Source organism: Armigeres subalbatus, unplaced genomic scaffold, assembly GCF_024139115.2.
Source record: "Armigeres subalbatus isolate Guangzhou_Male unplaced genomic scaffold, GZ_Asu_2 Contig423, whole genome shotgun sequence".
In the NCBI taxonomy this organism is placed as follows: Eukaryota; Metazoa; Arthropoda; class Insecta; order Diptera; family Culicidae; genus Armigeres; species Armigeres subalbatus.
In genome coordinates this window covers 192,287-209,606 of record NW_026943176.1, presented here as the reverse complement: position 1 = coordinate 209,606, position 17,320 = coordinate 192,287, and the positions used below count along the sequence as shown (strand labels likewise).

At 38.2% G+C, this 17,320-nt stretch overlaps 1 protein-coding gene across 1 annotated transcript in view; it reads left to right on the top strand.

Annotated features, from left to right (window-relative positions):
* LOC134204153 (ADP-ribose glycohydrolase OARD1-like) overlaps positions 1 to 17,320 on the top strand; it is a 50,612-nt gene that overhangs the window by 28,014 nt on the left and 5,278 nt on the right. The gene's annotated exons all lie outside the window — the stretch shown is intronic.

Here is a 17,320-nt window from a genome sequence, read left to right as displayed (position 1 = left end):
AGTATGTGACCGCAACTACAGAAATAATTTCAGAATTCTCCGCAAAAATGGGTAGATAATATTTAAGATATTGGAGATCAATGCCTGATGTAAATGAGTGCAATATTATAAAAACAATATGATATTAGGTCGATACATTTCGAAGGGTATCTAAATCCCGTCAACAATTAAGAACCATATTATCGTGACGCAAATGAGGTTTCTAGGCTCGTCCGTTCATCGCAACAATCAGCAAACTGATTCGCATTTCGCTTTGACACGACCATCTCGAAATGTTTCAAAATGTCTCACAATAGGTATAAGGTAGCTCGGTACACATTCGAAGTAAAACACAATGCAGTAAAGTCAATCACTTTTTTTCGATACTCTATAGACCTGATCTTATTGAGTGCGTGTTGGCTCTTGTTTCGGACGGCAGAACAATCGCGCGATGTGCCGAAATTTTGTGTTTTGCATTGCGCGGCCGGTAAATAATAAAGTTAATTAGTTCAGTGCGTGTTGGCTCTTGTTTCGGACGGCAGAACGATCACGCGATTTGCCGAAATTTTGTGTTTTGCATTGCGCGGCCGGTAAATAATAAAGTTAATTAGTTCAGTGCGTGTTGGCTCTTGTTTCGGACGGCAGAACGATCACGCGAAACATTTGTAAAATCCAGCATATACTGTTATTGACAAACGCTCTATATTGTCAAATAGAGCTCCCTATTATTCACCTTACCCACTAACACAAATTTTCCTTCCCGAGACATCTATGAAGGTAGTATGGGTTCCCTGCATCTTCACTAGTAGATGTTGAACTAACATTCCTTCCCTTCCTTCCGTGATTGTAAGGACGTGGCCAGGTATACAACTGCTACTGTATAGGAAAAGGTACTAATCCCAAGTACCAATTTGCGACAATATACAGTAGATTGCTCAATTGAGCATTGTATAGCCACCCACGATTTGTACAATCACATATGCTATGCTATGCTATGCTACTCTATAGACCTGATCTTATTAACGAGATTCTTCTTCGCATACTCTTCAGGTGTTTCATATTGTTGATCCTTAAATGAATATAATTTATATAAATCTATTTATCACTACTATTTTATTGTCTCCTCCTTCTCCTTTCTCCTTTCTCAATTCTTCAAATAGATTTAAAGTGTAACATAATCATATCGCAGAAATGTTGGATTACTAAACCAAATCCAATTCAAGTCCAATCCAACATCAATCCAATTCTCAAGTAATGAATGCAAATCCAATCTAAATGCAATATAATTTAATTCAAATCCAATCCAAATCCAAATCTTATTTAAATTCAATCCAAATCTTGTCCAAATCCAATCAAAATTCAATATAAATCCAACCCAATCCAGATCTAGTCCAAATCTAATTCAAATCCAGTTAAAAAAAATTCAGTCCAAATTCTTAATTCCATCTAAACCAAATCCAGTGCACAACCAATCCAAATCCAATTCAAATCTAATCCAATCCAAATTCAATACAAATCTAATTCAAATCCAGTCCAAATCCAATGAAAATCCAATCCAAATCTAATCCAAATCCAGTCAGCTACTATAGACAGTAGGGTGGCTCAAAAAACACTTTTTAAATTTTTTTGATGGGCCGCCCTCTTATTCGGTTCTATTTGATGCCCTGATGCTCTGGACAAAATCAGCCAAAACAGTCAACGTTTGGGCAGTGCTAAACTCGTTGGATGTTTGTATGGAAAAATGTATGCAGAAACATCCAAAAACAGTGATTTGCAGTTGGACGGCACACTTTACGATCAAGAACCATGATTCTCATTCAGTTCTTGTAGAATTAAATACAGAATGTTATGCTGCAAACCGCGAGAAGATTAGAACTTATTAGGCAAAGATATTAGCATTTTACTGGAGTGTTGTAGGGGTGAATTTATTTCTTTTCAAAGGTAAAAGAAACGAAATTTGCTCAAACCCCACTGCAGAGAAATGCTAATAACTTAGCCGGGCAAACTCGAATCTTCTCGCGGTTTTCAGCATAACATTCTGGATTAAATTCTCCAAGATCTGAATGAGTATCATAGTTCTTCATCGTATGTTGTGTAGTCTAGCTGGAATTTACTGTTTTTGGATGTTTCTGCATACATTTTTCCATATAAACTTCCAACGAGTTTAGCACCGCCCAAACGTTGACCGATTTGGCTGAAATTTTGTCCAGAGCATCAGGGCATCAAATAGAACCGAATAAGAAGGCGGCCCATCAAAAAAATTGAACAAAGTTTTTTCCCATACTAATTTGAGCCACCCTAATAGACAGTCGAAATATTTCAAAGCTAGCTAACAGTCCGAAAAGGATAGTCATTACAGGATTGTTCTTTGCTGTAGTTTCGCAGTTATTCCAGTCTAGCTTCCAAAGTTTATTATATAACATCCCAAGTAACATTTTAAGTTGTATAACGCTCTTGAAGACCATAATTTGCTCTTCAAGATTGTTATAAAACCATCATAAGGCCAAAATGTTACTGTCAATGTTCATGTGCCAAGTTAACCTTTCGTCTGTGCTGCGGGGTCAATATGACCCCAGGCCACTTTGAAAGGCTGCCATTTTTTTTAGTTTTTTAACCGATTCTCATAGTTTTTGATAGGTTGGTAACACTAGCCGAGATCTGACCCCCAGGGGCAAATTCGCTTGAAAATCTTGAAAATAAGCGGTACAGTGTACTTTTTTCAAAAACCATACGTTGTCTGTGCATATGTGATTGTACAAATCGTGGGTGGCTATACAATGCTCAATTGAGCAATCTACTGTATATTGTCGCAAATTGGTACTTGGGATTAGTACGTTTTCCTATACAGTAGCGGTTGTATAACTGGCCACGTCCTTACAATCACGGAAGGAAAGGAAGGAATGTTAAAATATATTCATCAATTTACTTACGAACCGTTCAAAGCAGGACAAAGTAACCCGGATCTTACAAATGTTCTGCATCCTACTTAAAACACGTCCGATCGCGCACCAATTATTTACTCACTCGACCGCGCGAACTATCTGCTTACTGAGCAGGAACACGACAAAACAGGCACTGATTGGTTTTCATTTCGACCGCACAGAACAAACAAAATCGGCCCGCGTGAACTATCTGCTTACTGAGCAGAAACACAACAAAATAGGCACTCGTCTGTGCTCTGGGGTCATATTGACCCCAAATTAAAATTGTTTGGCAAATTTCGGTTTTTGTGAGTTTTTTCGAAAGATAATTTAATCATTTAATCATTAAAGGACAGAAGATTGGCCATATTTGGACGGGAGTCTAACGGGAGGGTTTATTGTAAAAAAGGGTACACAAACAGTGATGTTTTATGCTTATTTTACTTATATCTCAGGTACTTATTCAAAAGGACGTATGTGATTTTGTAAACAAAGACTTAAACGTCGATTCGTCCAATCTGATGGCATTTCTACGCAAATCGTGTGGGAATATTTGTTTACAAAATCACATACGTCCTTGTGAATAAGTACCCGAGATATCTGAAAATCCTACCAATTTTGATCTGCACCTTTTCAAAAAGGTTATGCAGGAAGGTGTGACTTGTTTAGAATTTGGCCGCTAGATGATGGTATATATGAAATCATTATTTTAGACTACTCAAGATATTCCGATAGATGGAATTTTCCACATTGTAAATATTCTTATCGCACAAATTTGAAATAAGTAAAGATTATCACCCTCATTCTTGTTTACGTCCGTATCTGGCATTCGAACGAACGTATCGATTCGAATGAGTTCGAAAAAGGTATTCCCGTTTTCGTTCGAATGCTGAACGAATGCGATACGTATGCAAAAAAGTGTTGCCCTATGTCGATGACAATTCGCAACAATTCTAAACTGTCAAAAAGTTGTTTGGCATGTTATTGTTTTGAAAATTTTTCCGAAGTGCAGCAAGTGGTGCAAAATTATTTTTATTAAACCTAAAAATCCGTCCAAAATAACGTTATTTGCGACTACGGTCCGGAAGTGTGACTACCAACTTAGCATTCTTGATAAGTTAAATGCCGGAGCACGGCGCCGAAACGATGGATACGACGATTTTCCGAACTGCAGGAGGTGCTGATCGGAAAGCACGGCGAGCGAAGAAAATTAATCCCGAAGGATCAAGGCAACGATATTCTTGTGCTATACCATTTTCCCCGGCTCATCGACAATTGGCAGATAACCGTATTCCACAGCGGTATCACATCGAAAAGCTCCTACTATGACAAAAAGCCGGTTCTATCAGTACAATTTCGACGATCCGATGCTGCTGTGTGTGTTGAAGAGATTTGACCGGAGTTGGACATTTGAGAGTTTGATGCCGAGATGAATCATCTAAAAGTGCTGGATGGAATGTCTGAGTATTGCGGGGTCGTGGTGGTCGCTGAACAAGCTGGACAAGACCACATGAGAGGAAGTTCTGAGCTGGTTGACAAACTGAAGGACGACTAGGAATCAAAAATATCAAATCAACAATAGAGGACATCGAGGAAAACTTTTTCGTTTGGTTCTAACGTTCGACCCGAAGAGAGTATTTTTCCAAGGATCTATCACGAATGAATTATCCGGTCACAACATCGTGCCATTTTCTGAAATTGCTGCCTAAAGAATTGGAAACAAACTGGAGCTAATCGCGGTGTGCTGAAGGATTTGCTGCCATGCGTCGTTGGTTTTTTTTTAATTTGCCTCAACGTTTTCCGAAGAGATCACAAAAATTCTGAATAGGTGTTAATAAAAAATATACATAAATCAAAACCAAACAACTTTAAATATAACATGATTGAAATACGTCTACTTTCTTAATCATAAATAAGAATTGACCAAGGTTTTCCGCATTAATCGGAAACGTCAGACGTGATTCGCGCTATTAATTATCACCCAAACGGGCATTTTCTTCCGAAAAGAAGTCTGAACAAGATCCAGATTGTATTCTAGTTTCGATATTATTGTAAGTGAGTACCAGATTTCAGATAGTTCCGAAATTATGAAAGATTTTCTTGGGATACTAACCGCATGGCTTTTGAGGTAAAAGCCTTAATTTTGCAAATATAATTTTATTTTATTTATACAGACTAAGGCCGGAGTGGCCTGTGCAGTACATAAAAGTCTTCTCCATCCAACTCGTCCACGGCTGCACGTCTTCCACATGATCGATCCACCTTGCTTGCTGCGCACCTCGTCTTCTTGTTCCCGTCGGATCGTTGTCGAGAATCATTTTCACCGGGTTGCTACACGACACTCCGGCTACGTGCCCAGCCCACCGCAGTCGTCCGATTTTCGCAGTGTGTACGATGGATGTTTTTTATCTTTGTTGCGTGATTTTTTTAATAGTTTAAGTTCATCACGTACACTCGAACATACGAATTACATAAGACAGAAATTATGAATCTACAAGGTTGTTGAAAATCGTTGAAACATAAGTCTCTCATGCTTTCCATCCGAAGCTCTTCATATTTCATTATTGGACGTATGTCGTTCATTAGTTGCATGTAACGAATTTCACAAGACACCTTTCGGTATTTTGTTCAAAGTTGATTTGACGGAAAACATACGGCATTGTATGAAAGACATCATGCTCATAAGAAGGAAAGAGCTTCAGCCAAAAGAATTATGTTCTCACACATTGTAGAGTTTTTCAAGTCGTGCGGTTGAATTTTTCATCGAGGGGATCTTAAGAAAATAATAAGTTGAAGTGTTCTCAAGTGTCAACGATGAATAATAAGTTTTTAACAGCAAATTAATACAGTAGCCGTTCGATAACTGCAAAATGTTTACTTTGCAGTTAACGAATGCCGTTCGATAACTGCAACGCATTCTAGACGTCAAACGGTTGTCAATCGACCTCAGATGCAATAAAAGTGCATTTAAATGTGCAGCACAATGCAACTGTCATTGAGTCTGACAGCAGTTTGAAGTTTAGAGGTCCGATAACTGCAAAACTGTTGCAACTATCGAATTGCAGTTAAAAAGCATTGCAGTTAAATGACTTGAAGTTATCGAACGTCTACTGTAGTTTCGCTAACAATTGTAAGTGAACAATTCGTATGAGATGAGCAACTTTTTTCCAGACTATAAGACTGAAAAACGGATTGGAAATCACATGTATGCATAACCATAATGAACTAAAATTTTTAATTAATTTCTGCCATTAAGCACATGGTTATAATTCGAGAAAATTTTCAATAGAACGATGGATGGTTCTCTCAACAACTGTTACAACTGGTGATTCATTCGCCTCCTCCACGTACCATCCGCCATCTGCATAGATGGTACGTAGCACTTTCCTTTCGTAAACACAAAGTGCGCGTTGGTCCTTAACGAGCATCGTTCAGGTGTTCGTAGAGAACTACCGGTCTAATGAGCGTTTAGTAGATTACGGTTTTCATGAAGTCTGTCCAGCTATTTGTTTCGCCAATTGAGGTTATCGAGTTTCGAGGTTCGAGCGGGAATGTAGGTAATTGCTATGTATGTACTCGCAGCATCAGAGCAAACAATCTTGGGTAGGTGGATTTGAATTTAGCTCAGCCCTAAGAAACATTTGGTGGGAAATCTCTTCAACTTATACGAAGCATACCTGGCGTGATTTTTTTTCGTTCCAACGGGAAATTGTTTTGATTTAATCCTTCTCTCGCTTCTTTTTGTTGGCATTACGTCCCTAATTGGGACATTGCGGCCTCGTAGCTTAAGCACTACCACAGCTGAGAGTTTCCTAAGCCAAACAAATTTTTGCATTCGTATATCATGAGGCTAACACGATGATTCTTAGACCGGACCGGAAATTTCCTAGACCGGACCGCTAATCGAATCCAGTCACCTTCAGCATGGGTGGTCTTGCATTGTAGCCGCGCATTATATTCTGAATTTTTGCTATACACTTTTATATATTTCCATGGAATCAAAAATTTCTGAATTTATACGGAAAATATGTAACAAAGTTAACACTAACAGGTTTTCGTGTCCAATAAAAAAAAAAACAAATTAAAAATAGTTTTTTTTTTATTTGCATAGATGAATCTTCTAAATTTTCACGGACAGTTCAACTGGAAATTCAGTTGAATTTCCACTGAGTGGAAGGTAGGGGAACGGTTCGCCACTTCATCTCATAGCTCCTATTTCCACCCCATAAAAAAACAAAGCAATGGAAAGGAATTCTGTTTGTTTATTATTTTTGTGATTTTTTTCAGCAGTGAGCACGCATGTTGACAAAAAGGAGCGACGAATTTGGTCCCGTATTTCTTTGTTTAGCGATGAGATGGATATATGTACAGTGAGATGGAGATCGGAACAGTTCCCCTATTATGAATTTTCAGATTTTATTTTGAATTGCCATGAAAAAATGTCTGAATTTTCAAGAAACATTCTTTTGAAATTTCTCAGGAAAATCTTTCTAGTGTGAAAGGTATATTTTTTCTGAATTATCCCGAGAAATTATTTTAAATTTTCACAGTAATTTATTTTGAATTTACGAACATATCTGACGAATCGCCTGACGTAATTCCTCCATATCGTCTGGATGGTCCTCTGGGAATCCCTCTTTGAATTCTCCCGGAATTTCTTCACAATTTCTGACGTAATTTCTTTTGGAAGTTTCTTAAGGATTTTTTTTCGAAAGTTTGTCAAGGATTTTTTTTAAAAAAATCTCTATTAAAATGTGATTTTCAAAAACATTTTGAGAGTTCATTCCTAAGTTTCTCAAGAAATTTCTTCGGAAGTTCATTCAGGAATTCCCTCGGAAAATCTCCAGTAACTACTCTGGGAGATGTTTTCGGATTTTTTCAGAATTTCCTCCAGAAACTTCTCCAAAATTTGCTCCAGGAACCCCTCTGCAAATTCCTCCTGGAATTGTTCCGAAAATTCTTCCAGGATTTCTTCCGGAAGTTTGTCCATGATTCCTCCGGAAGTTCCTCTAGAAATTCATCCGGGAGTTCTACTAGGGTGCTTCTAGGAGTTACTCTAGCAATTCTTCCGGCAGTTGCTTTATGAATTCCTCCGCAAACTCCTCTAGGAATTCCAGCGGAAGTTCTTCTAAGAATTCCTCCAGAAATCTCTCCGGGAGCTCTACTAGTAATTCCACCAGAAGTTCTTCTAGGAATTCTTCTAGAAATTCCTCTAGGAATTCCTCCAGGAGATTCTCTAGCAATTCCTCTGGCCATTTGGCCGAATGTCGTTTGGCAGAATTCCGTTTGGCCGTACGGGTCATTTGGCCGAATGCCGCTTGGCCGAATTGTTATAAAATTGAAAAAAAAAGTAATTAGATGTGAGAATTGAGAAGTGAAAATTGTGCCATTATTCCTTATTCCCATCTTTCATCTTCTTTTCTCTTCCTTCTTTCTTCTTTCTCCTTACTTCTTTCCTTATTCTTCCTTCTTCCTTCTTCCTCCTTGCTTCTTCCTTCTCCCTTCTTCCTCCTTCCTTCTTCCTTTTTTCTTCTTCCTTTTTTCTTCTTCCTTTTTTCTTCTTCCTTCTTTCTTCTTTCTTCTTCTTTCTTCATTCTTTCCTCTTCTCTCTTCCTTCTTCCTCCTTCATTCTTCATTATTCCTTCTTTCTCTTCCTTCTTCCTTTCTTCCTTCTTCCCTCCTTCTTCCTTCTTCCCTCCTCCTTCTTCCTTCTTCCCTTCTCCTTCTTCCTTCTTCCATCTTCTCTCTTACTTATTCATTCTTCCATCTTTCTTATCCCTTTTTTCTTCTTCCTTCTTCCTTCTTTTTTTCTTTTTCCTTCTTTATTATTCTTCCTTCTTTATTATTCTTCCACCTTTCTTATCCCTTTTTTCTTCTTCCTTCTTTTCTTCTTCTTTCTTCTTTATTATTCTTTTTTCTTTCTTCCTTTTTTTTCCTTTTTCCCTCTATCTTCTTCCTCTTCTTTCTTTCTTCTTCCTTCTTCTTCCTCCTTCCTCCTTTCTTCCTTCTTATTTCTTCTTTATTTTTTCTTCCTCCTCCCTTCTTCCTTCTTGCTCCTTCTTCCTTCCTTCTTGCTCTTTCCTTCTTCCTTCCAAGAAAAACTCTTCAGAAATCCCACGGATTTTTTTGCTTTTCTATCGTAATGCCGCGGAAAATTATCTCCACGGGAAATTCGTCTAAATTTGCAAACTCTACTGCATTCCCTCAGGACATTAATCTGATATTCTGGGAAAAAATCTCCTTAATTTTCAAGCGATTTTTTCTGAAATTCCAAAGGAAATTCTTTCTAATATCTACGGAAAATTCTTCTGAATCCCCTCGGTTAACTTCTGCACTACTTCTACTTCCTTTTCTTCTCAATTTCCATGGGTTATTCTTCTGAATCCCCAAGGAAAACTTGTCTGCATTTCCACAGGAAATTTTATTCAAACTTTCACGGATAAGAATTCTGAAATTCCACGCAAAATCCTCCCTGAGATTCCATGGGAGAATTCTTCAGAATTTGCTCGGAAAATGTTCCCGAGTTTACACGGGATGTTTTACTGAATTTCCACGGCAAACTCTTCTGGTTTGCAATAAACTCATTTCAATTCGCAAGGTCAGAGTGACGAATTGAAAAGGTATCAAAATACGCATTCGAACGAAAACGGGAATGCGACAAACATTCGAAAGAGTGAAGTTCGAAAAATCGAATGGTTAGAATTGGTTCGAACGAAAACGGGAATGCGAATTAGTGAAACGTTCTCACGTATCCGCTTCGAACGTAAACAAGAATGAGGGTGTATGTCTTTGGCAAAGTTCGTCTGATTGGAAAGGATTGTCTTGTGATGGAAAAAAAAATTAGGAATATTACAAATAAGCGGCGCTAGTGTGCTTGCATTATTCTTGCATGTGTGAAATATTGCGCTAGCTTGAGATCGGAAAAAATACTACGCACCAAAAATACGTCAGATCATACAAGGAGCAATATACTCAAATATAACTGCTCGCCGCCAAGTCGAGTCAAGTGCGAGACACTGAACACGGCCTCAAAGTTGAGGTCCAAATTCGCATCTGTAAAGATAACAAAACGTAGTGGAGTTAAATGGAAAGTACTAAACTTGTCTTAGACAGTTGAAGACATTCCACTAAAAAGAATCAAATAATTTTTCGCAACAGAAAACTATTTTTTAACAAATGATTCTTTCGATTTTTCAATACAAATCAATAGTTTTAGGCAAAACTCAACGCCCTGGAGCACTTCCACCTCGGAAACAGCAAGCAGTGCTCCATAATTCTAGACCAACATTTGAAAAGGCCGTAACAGTCAAAATTTATTCCTTCTGATTTTTCGTCCACATAGTCCGTATAGTGCTATATATGTGGACGAAGAATCAGGAGGAATAAATTTTGGCTGTTACGACCTTTTCAAATGTTGGTCTAGAATTGATCTTCAAATTGCGTGTGCATAGGTAGCTTCTCAAACAAACGAAAAATTGTTCATACATTTTCGAGTAAAAAATATTTTTCATGCTTTTCTTGGCCGATTTTATATTTTTGGACAAGGATTTAAAATATAGATTCGATATATCATGGCCGAAAATGTCACATATGCAGCACCAATCTCGTCTCTTCTTTTTGCTTACTGGACTAACATATTGATAAAAGTATAATTTTAAAGAATTTTGGTAAATCCTTAGGCAAAAATTATCGAGCACCGATAATATCATACGACCGCAATCTCTCCTGTAGGACTCTAGGTAAACATTTTGCTGAGGGTGACATGCCGTAGCGTGCGGTTGGGTGGTTTGTCCCTCACCAAGGCCGCCAGGCTTCAGGGGCTCCGAAACCAGGGATTACGCTTTAAGACCATTTTCACTGGTCGCGATCAATTCCAAATTTTGACAGTAGAATGAACCGATTTGTTCTGCTGTCAAAATTTGGGACATAAGCTTGAAAACTCATAAAGCTGAATACGAAAGGCTGAAAAATTAATAATCTTACATAAAGCTGAAATGAAAAAAAGACTGAAACTCGAAATTGTTGCGTATGGTCACTGATTCTTGCCAAGATAAGTGTTATATTTTTTAGCCTTCATTTTTTGTTTTTCCTTCTTCCGTCTATCTTCTTTTCTCTTCCTTCCTTCTCCCTTTCCCTTCTTCCTTCTTTCTTCTTTAATGTTTATTCGTTATTCTTTATGTGTAAGACACACTTTTTTGTACTTAGCCTTATTGAAATTTGCCTGCAACAGTTTGCATTCGACGCGGAATCCTGCCTAATTTTTCACAATTGAAAATAGTCTCCCCATGAGAAATGAAATTCAAAATCAGAAAAACATTTTTTTTCCAAAAACTCCTGAATATTTGTATTCAGGAATTTTTGTAATTTCCATGTACATTAATGGAAATAACTGAATCTTTCTCCCTGAAGTGCAATTTTGACCTCTTTTATGTATTTTTCTCGTTTTATTTTATAATACACAAAAAAAGCACCAACACTAGGTTATTCTGGGTTTTTATTCTTCATTTCAAATGCTTGCTAATTCTTTCATTATTTTTCCTTCTTTTTTTCTTCTTTTTTCTTCCTTATTTTTCTTCTATATTATTTCCTTCCTTATTATTTCCTTTCCTTTCTTCTTTCTTCCTTATTTTTTATACTTTAGCCATTATTTGTTATTCTTCATTCTTGCTTCTTCTTTTTTTTCTTCTTCTTATTTTCATACTTTCTTCTTCCGCCTGTCTTCTTACTTTTTTATTTCTATTTCTTTATTTGTTATTCTTTCTTCATTCTTCCTTCTTCTTTATTTTTTTATTTTTTCTTCTTTCGTTTTTCCTCCTTCCTATTTCCTTCTGTATTTTGTATTCGTTATTTTTTAATATTCTTCATTAACGAGACTTTCTGCACGTGGCTGGCTTATCTCGGGCTTTTTTATTCTTTATAATTTATTCTTCTTTTATTATACAGCAATATGTGTTAATTCCGTTTATTAACTTTTATGAAAAAATATAATGTTGAATAAATATTGCACTATTCCAACATTTATTCAAGCATTTTTCTTCCTGGTCACAAATTGGCATAAAATTGCCTCGTTTTATAACATGATTACTTTCTGGTCCAAATTCCGATCACTAGATTTTGATTTTCTTCCTTTTCCGACAGGTTAGCGAACGTGTAGTATTCCTCAAGCTTGTTGACCATGAATTTTTACTCTTGGGGCTGGATAGCGAAACGCTTGGTCAAATTATCCATCTCGATGCCCTTCTTACGGAGCCATGCGTCCAAAACTCGAATTTCAATATTACTTTCAATTTGCGATACATCGGAAACAACAAATTTTCAACAAACAAACAAATTCTGATTTGAAACTTAACATATGAATACATCGAATGCAGGATAAAACAAACAAATACCTTCATGAGCTTCTGAGTAGTAACACTTTGAAAGTGGATAACTTATTTTCGATACAGTCCTTATACGTGCCATTTGGTGCGAGTTGCGAGTTGTAAAATGTGGGTAATGAGTGGTAAACAGTGAAAATTACATGATGTGTGTAGCGAGAAGTGAGGAATGAGACATTCTGCACATCTCATAAGAAATAAGACGGGGGAATAGGAAGTGAATTGAAAAATGAGAAGTAAAAAGCAGGCATTGCAATATCATCTGAGCACAGGATATTATCTTTGCTTGTGCAAAGATATTATCCCTAATCAAAGAGCACTCTGGAAAGATATTATCATTTGAGCGTTCGATGATGATCCGAATAGCCAGCGCGGTTCGAGGTTTGTTCGCGTTGCGAAGGTGTTGCTACAACAAAAGCTGTGAAAAAATGTTTCTCCATGACGAACATTGCACTTTGTTTACTGAGCGGATAGATAACTAAGATCGATATCCCATTAATTCATCAGTATCTTTGCTCAAAAGATCGAATGATGGGATGGTTTGCAATGCCTGGTCAAAAGTTAGAAGTGATGAGTGAGACGTGAGAAGTATTTGTATTTGTATTTGTATTGCTTGACGAGATCCTTTCTTATGAATTGATTGCACTTGAAACACCAATTGCACTTAAAGCAATTGTATTCGCGGACAAACTAATTTATTTATGACGACGGACAAATAATATTTATTCTTAAATTACATCGGGTCTACTTACTTAAAAATGTTGCCACACACGGAACACGACCCTTTCTAGCGACGACCTTCTAGCACTGGATGATATTTGTATAGGTAGATATTAAAGAACCTCACGGCGATCGTATCCACTCTCCAATATCATCCGTATGGCTCAACTCCGACATGCATTCTCCCAGCTCTCCTTATCGAAGACTGATAACCGACTAGGCGTCGGCGACGAAGATCCAACAGTGCAGATCACTCTGCGTGATTTCATTTCATGGGCTAGGTAGAGGTGACCAGTAAACGAACGCGACAGTGATTCCATGGATGTAGTCTGAAGGGCCATCAACAGACAAAAAGTGAAAATTAAGAAGTGAGAAATAATAATTAAGAAGTGAGAAATAGGAAGTTAAAAGTATGAAATTTTTAGAAGCGAACATTGTGCAGGGAGAAGAAGTAATAAGTAGACAATTCTAAGTGAGAAGTGAAAAATAAAAAGTAAGAAGTGAAAAATAAATTGTAAACAATAAGAAGTAAGGAATAAGAACTGAAGAAGTGAGAAGTGAAACGTAAGAAGTGAGAAGTTAGAAGTCAGTTGTGCTGAAGCCTTTGCTGCGTCCGGATGTGCTCGTACTGAGCACCACAATTCAATTTCTTCTCATCGTGAACATGGTGACACTTCGTAAAAATACATTTAAAGTGGATTTCCGAGATTTCGAGAAACGTCCGAGTTATGAAGATGTGCATAATTTCATCATCCGTACTCTTGGCTTACGGCCAAAACAGATTCAACGCTTGCAAATGAATCATTTTCAGTGCTATGTGCATGTAAAATGCGACAAACTTGGAACAGCTCTAATGGTGGTTGAGCAACACAATGACCGTCACGAGCTCGAGGTGAACGGGAAGCGGTACAAAGTGCGCCTTACGATGGATGACAACAGAGTGGAAATTAAAATACACGATCTGTCTGAAAACGTGACGAATACCGACATTACATCATACTTACAGCAGTATGGCGAAGTCTTCAGTGTTAAGGAAGCTGTATGGGGTAAAACTTTCGCTGGAAGAGGAATTCCTTCAGGTGTACGGGTTTTTTCAAATGACATCGAAAGAACATATGAAATCATATGTCACAATAAAAAGTGAACGAACTTACCTATCTTATAATTCGCAGCCGGCCACATGTCGGCATTGTACGAATTTAGTTCATATCGGTAAAACTTGCGCCATGAACAAAAAGCTCTTGGCGCAAACTAGTTCCAACCAAGCAGCTATTTTGGATAACACACCTCCCAGTGGCCCTATTGTTCAAAAGAACGTAGGGAACAAAAATAAAATCGACCGTCAACTGCAGCAGCAACCAACGCTTCGACAACAGCAAACAAATCGAACAGCGGTGCAAAGCGACACGAAAACTGCGAGATCGCCGCCGCAAAAAACTTGAACAACCCGCTATGCAACGACCCGTAGTAATGCAAAATGACCTTTCAACCGGTGAAGCTGGAATGGAGACGTCAGAAGAAGAACCGGAGTACGATGAGAATCCTGAAAAATGGATTGATTGGCTTCAGGAAAAACAAGTTCGTGATAAAAGAAAACGATCAATAATGTTAAGAAATATTAAATGAATTGTAATTGATATTTAGATTTTATTCGATTAAGGTCACTCCTGACGGAATCCAATTTTAAAAGTACTCGCGTTTTCAAGGGCACACCATCCGATACGGAAGCAACGCACAACTGTCATTTTTATTTTTTCACGCGTGCTGCGACGCAGCAAAGCTGAAAAAATAAAAATGACATTTCTGGGTCGCTTCCATATCGAATGGTGCTCTTGAAAACGCGAGTACTTTGAAAATTGGATTCCGTCAGGAGTGACCTTAATAGAGATGAGCCAGCCTAGGGTTGAAAATCTCTTTAATAAAGATAAAAAAAAAGTTAGAAGTGAAAATTTTGAAACAGCGAAATGAGAAGAAGGGAAAAGTTAGAAGTGCAAAGTGAAAAGAGAAAAGTCAGAATGGAAAAGTCAGAAGTGAAAAGCCAGAAGTGCGAAATGAGAAGGGAAAAGTGAAAAATGAGGAGTGAGAAGAGAGAAGTGTGAAATAAGAAGTAAGGAGTGTGGACCAGGGAGTGAGGTGAAAATTGAAAATTGGTAATTTAATTTTTATTCCTCCCAACTTCCTTCTTCCTTTTTGCCTTTCTCGTACAACAAAGTTGTACCGAAAGGCTATCATTTCACTCCGAAATCGAACTTTTTATAGAAGCCTCTGAGACCCATAGTATTATATACCAATCGACTCAGCTCGACGAGCTGAACACATGTCTGTCTGTCCGTGTGTATGTATGTGTGTGCGTATGTGTGTGCACAAAAGCTATACAAAACATTAGACATCTTTTCGTACAGTAAACCTTAACCGATTTTCTCGCTACAAGTTTTATTCGACAGGGGACAAAGCCTTATTGATCACTATTGAATTTCATCACGATCGGTCATTGCGTTAAAAGTTATGATGAAAATGGTACATCAGACCATATAAACCCCATATGAGGTTGATGTCTTAACTAAATGCGAGAAAGGCACCACCAACGCTAGGTGGATTAATCTGGGTTTTTCTCTTGTTTTTTTCACGAAGTCCATCCAGTTATTTGGTTTCGCCCACGACATTTATATTATGTCTCGTAGCTTTGAGAGGATGGAGGAAGCCTACACCAGACTGAAAAGCGAAGCTAAACGGATTGGACTAGCCATCAACACGTCGAAGACGAAGTACATGGAAGAGGGTCAAGATAGGACAACGCAAACCACCCACACCGAGTTTGTATTGGTGGTGACGAAATCGAGGTGGTTGAAAAATTCGTGTACTTGGGCTCACTGGTGACCCCCGATAACGATACCAGCAGAGAAATTCGGAGACGCATGATGGCAGGAAATCGTACGTATTTTGGACTCCACAAAACGCTCCGATCAAATAGAGTTCGCCGCCGTACCAAACTGACGATTTACAAAATGCTTATTAGACCGGTAGTTCTCTACGGACACAAGACAGGAGGACCAACGCCCACTGGGAGTTTTCGAAAGGAAAGTGCTGCGTGGGTTGCAGATAACGGATGGTACGTAAAGGAGGGGAATGAACCACGAGTAGCATCAGTTGTTGGGAGAACCATCTATCGTTCACACCGCAAAAATCGGTGGTTGGCCGGGCACGTAGCCAGAATGTCGGACAGAAATCGGTCAAAATGGTTCTCAACAACGATTTGGCAGGAACCAGAAAGCGAAGAGCGCAGCTAGCAAGGTGGATCGATCAACTGGAGGACGATTAGCGGACCCTCCGCAGACTGCGTGGTTGGCGACGTGCATCCATGGACCGAGCTGAATGGAAAAGACTTTTATCTTTATGCACTGCACAGGCCTTAGTCTGATAATAAATAAATAAAGGGCCCTGACATCCCTATTAACATTTTGGTTTCATGTTGGTTTTATAGAAGTCATGAAGAGGAAATTATGGTTTTCATAACCGTTAGAGGCACATGTTACTTGGGATGTTAACTGTTCTCAGCTCATGCTGCTTTCACTTCATGAATCATTCTCCCCTTTGCACCTTTCCACTTTCTGCCTATAGTAGTCGACACTGGCGGCGGAGCCAGAGCTCAGAGGCAACGTGACTGAGCCAAATGATGCTTCATTACATAGCAATGGCTGGCGCCACCAGTGGTTATCGAATCGATCTCCCATACGTTTTCTTTAGGGTAAAACGGTGCCCTAAGGCAATACCTATGATAACTTTTTACTTTTCAACGCAATTTATGCAAACTTTGTGTTATTTGGTAGTCCAAAAAGTCGCAAATGCATTATCTGTGAGTAGTCATACAAGAAAATCGTGAAAAAATTGATTTCGACAACTGTCTGGGCAAAACGCCTAACCTTAACCAAAGACGTTCCATAGCCCTTCATTAGTATTTTATTTATTCCATAATAAAAAGGTTACAAATCCTTATGTGCTTAACATTAAAAAACCAACATAAGTCCATTTAAGCAGGTGTGAATTACATTTCAATATTTTCCATATCATTTGGAGGCAACTGCTGCCACGGTGCCCCGGTAGACCGTTATTATAAAATAAAAATGTCCATCAAAACCAAGTACAGGGCTCGATTCCTGTGGTAATTCTGCACCTCTGGACCAATTTTTTTAAAAATCCCTAGGAGGAATCTCGAGAAATCTTGATTTGAAGTTCTTAGTTAAGAAATTTCAAAAGAATCGATATAAGAATCCAAAAATATCACCAAAAACCTTGATTAATTCAACTAGATAGATGTCCTTTAAT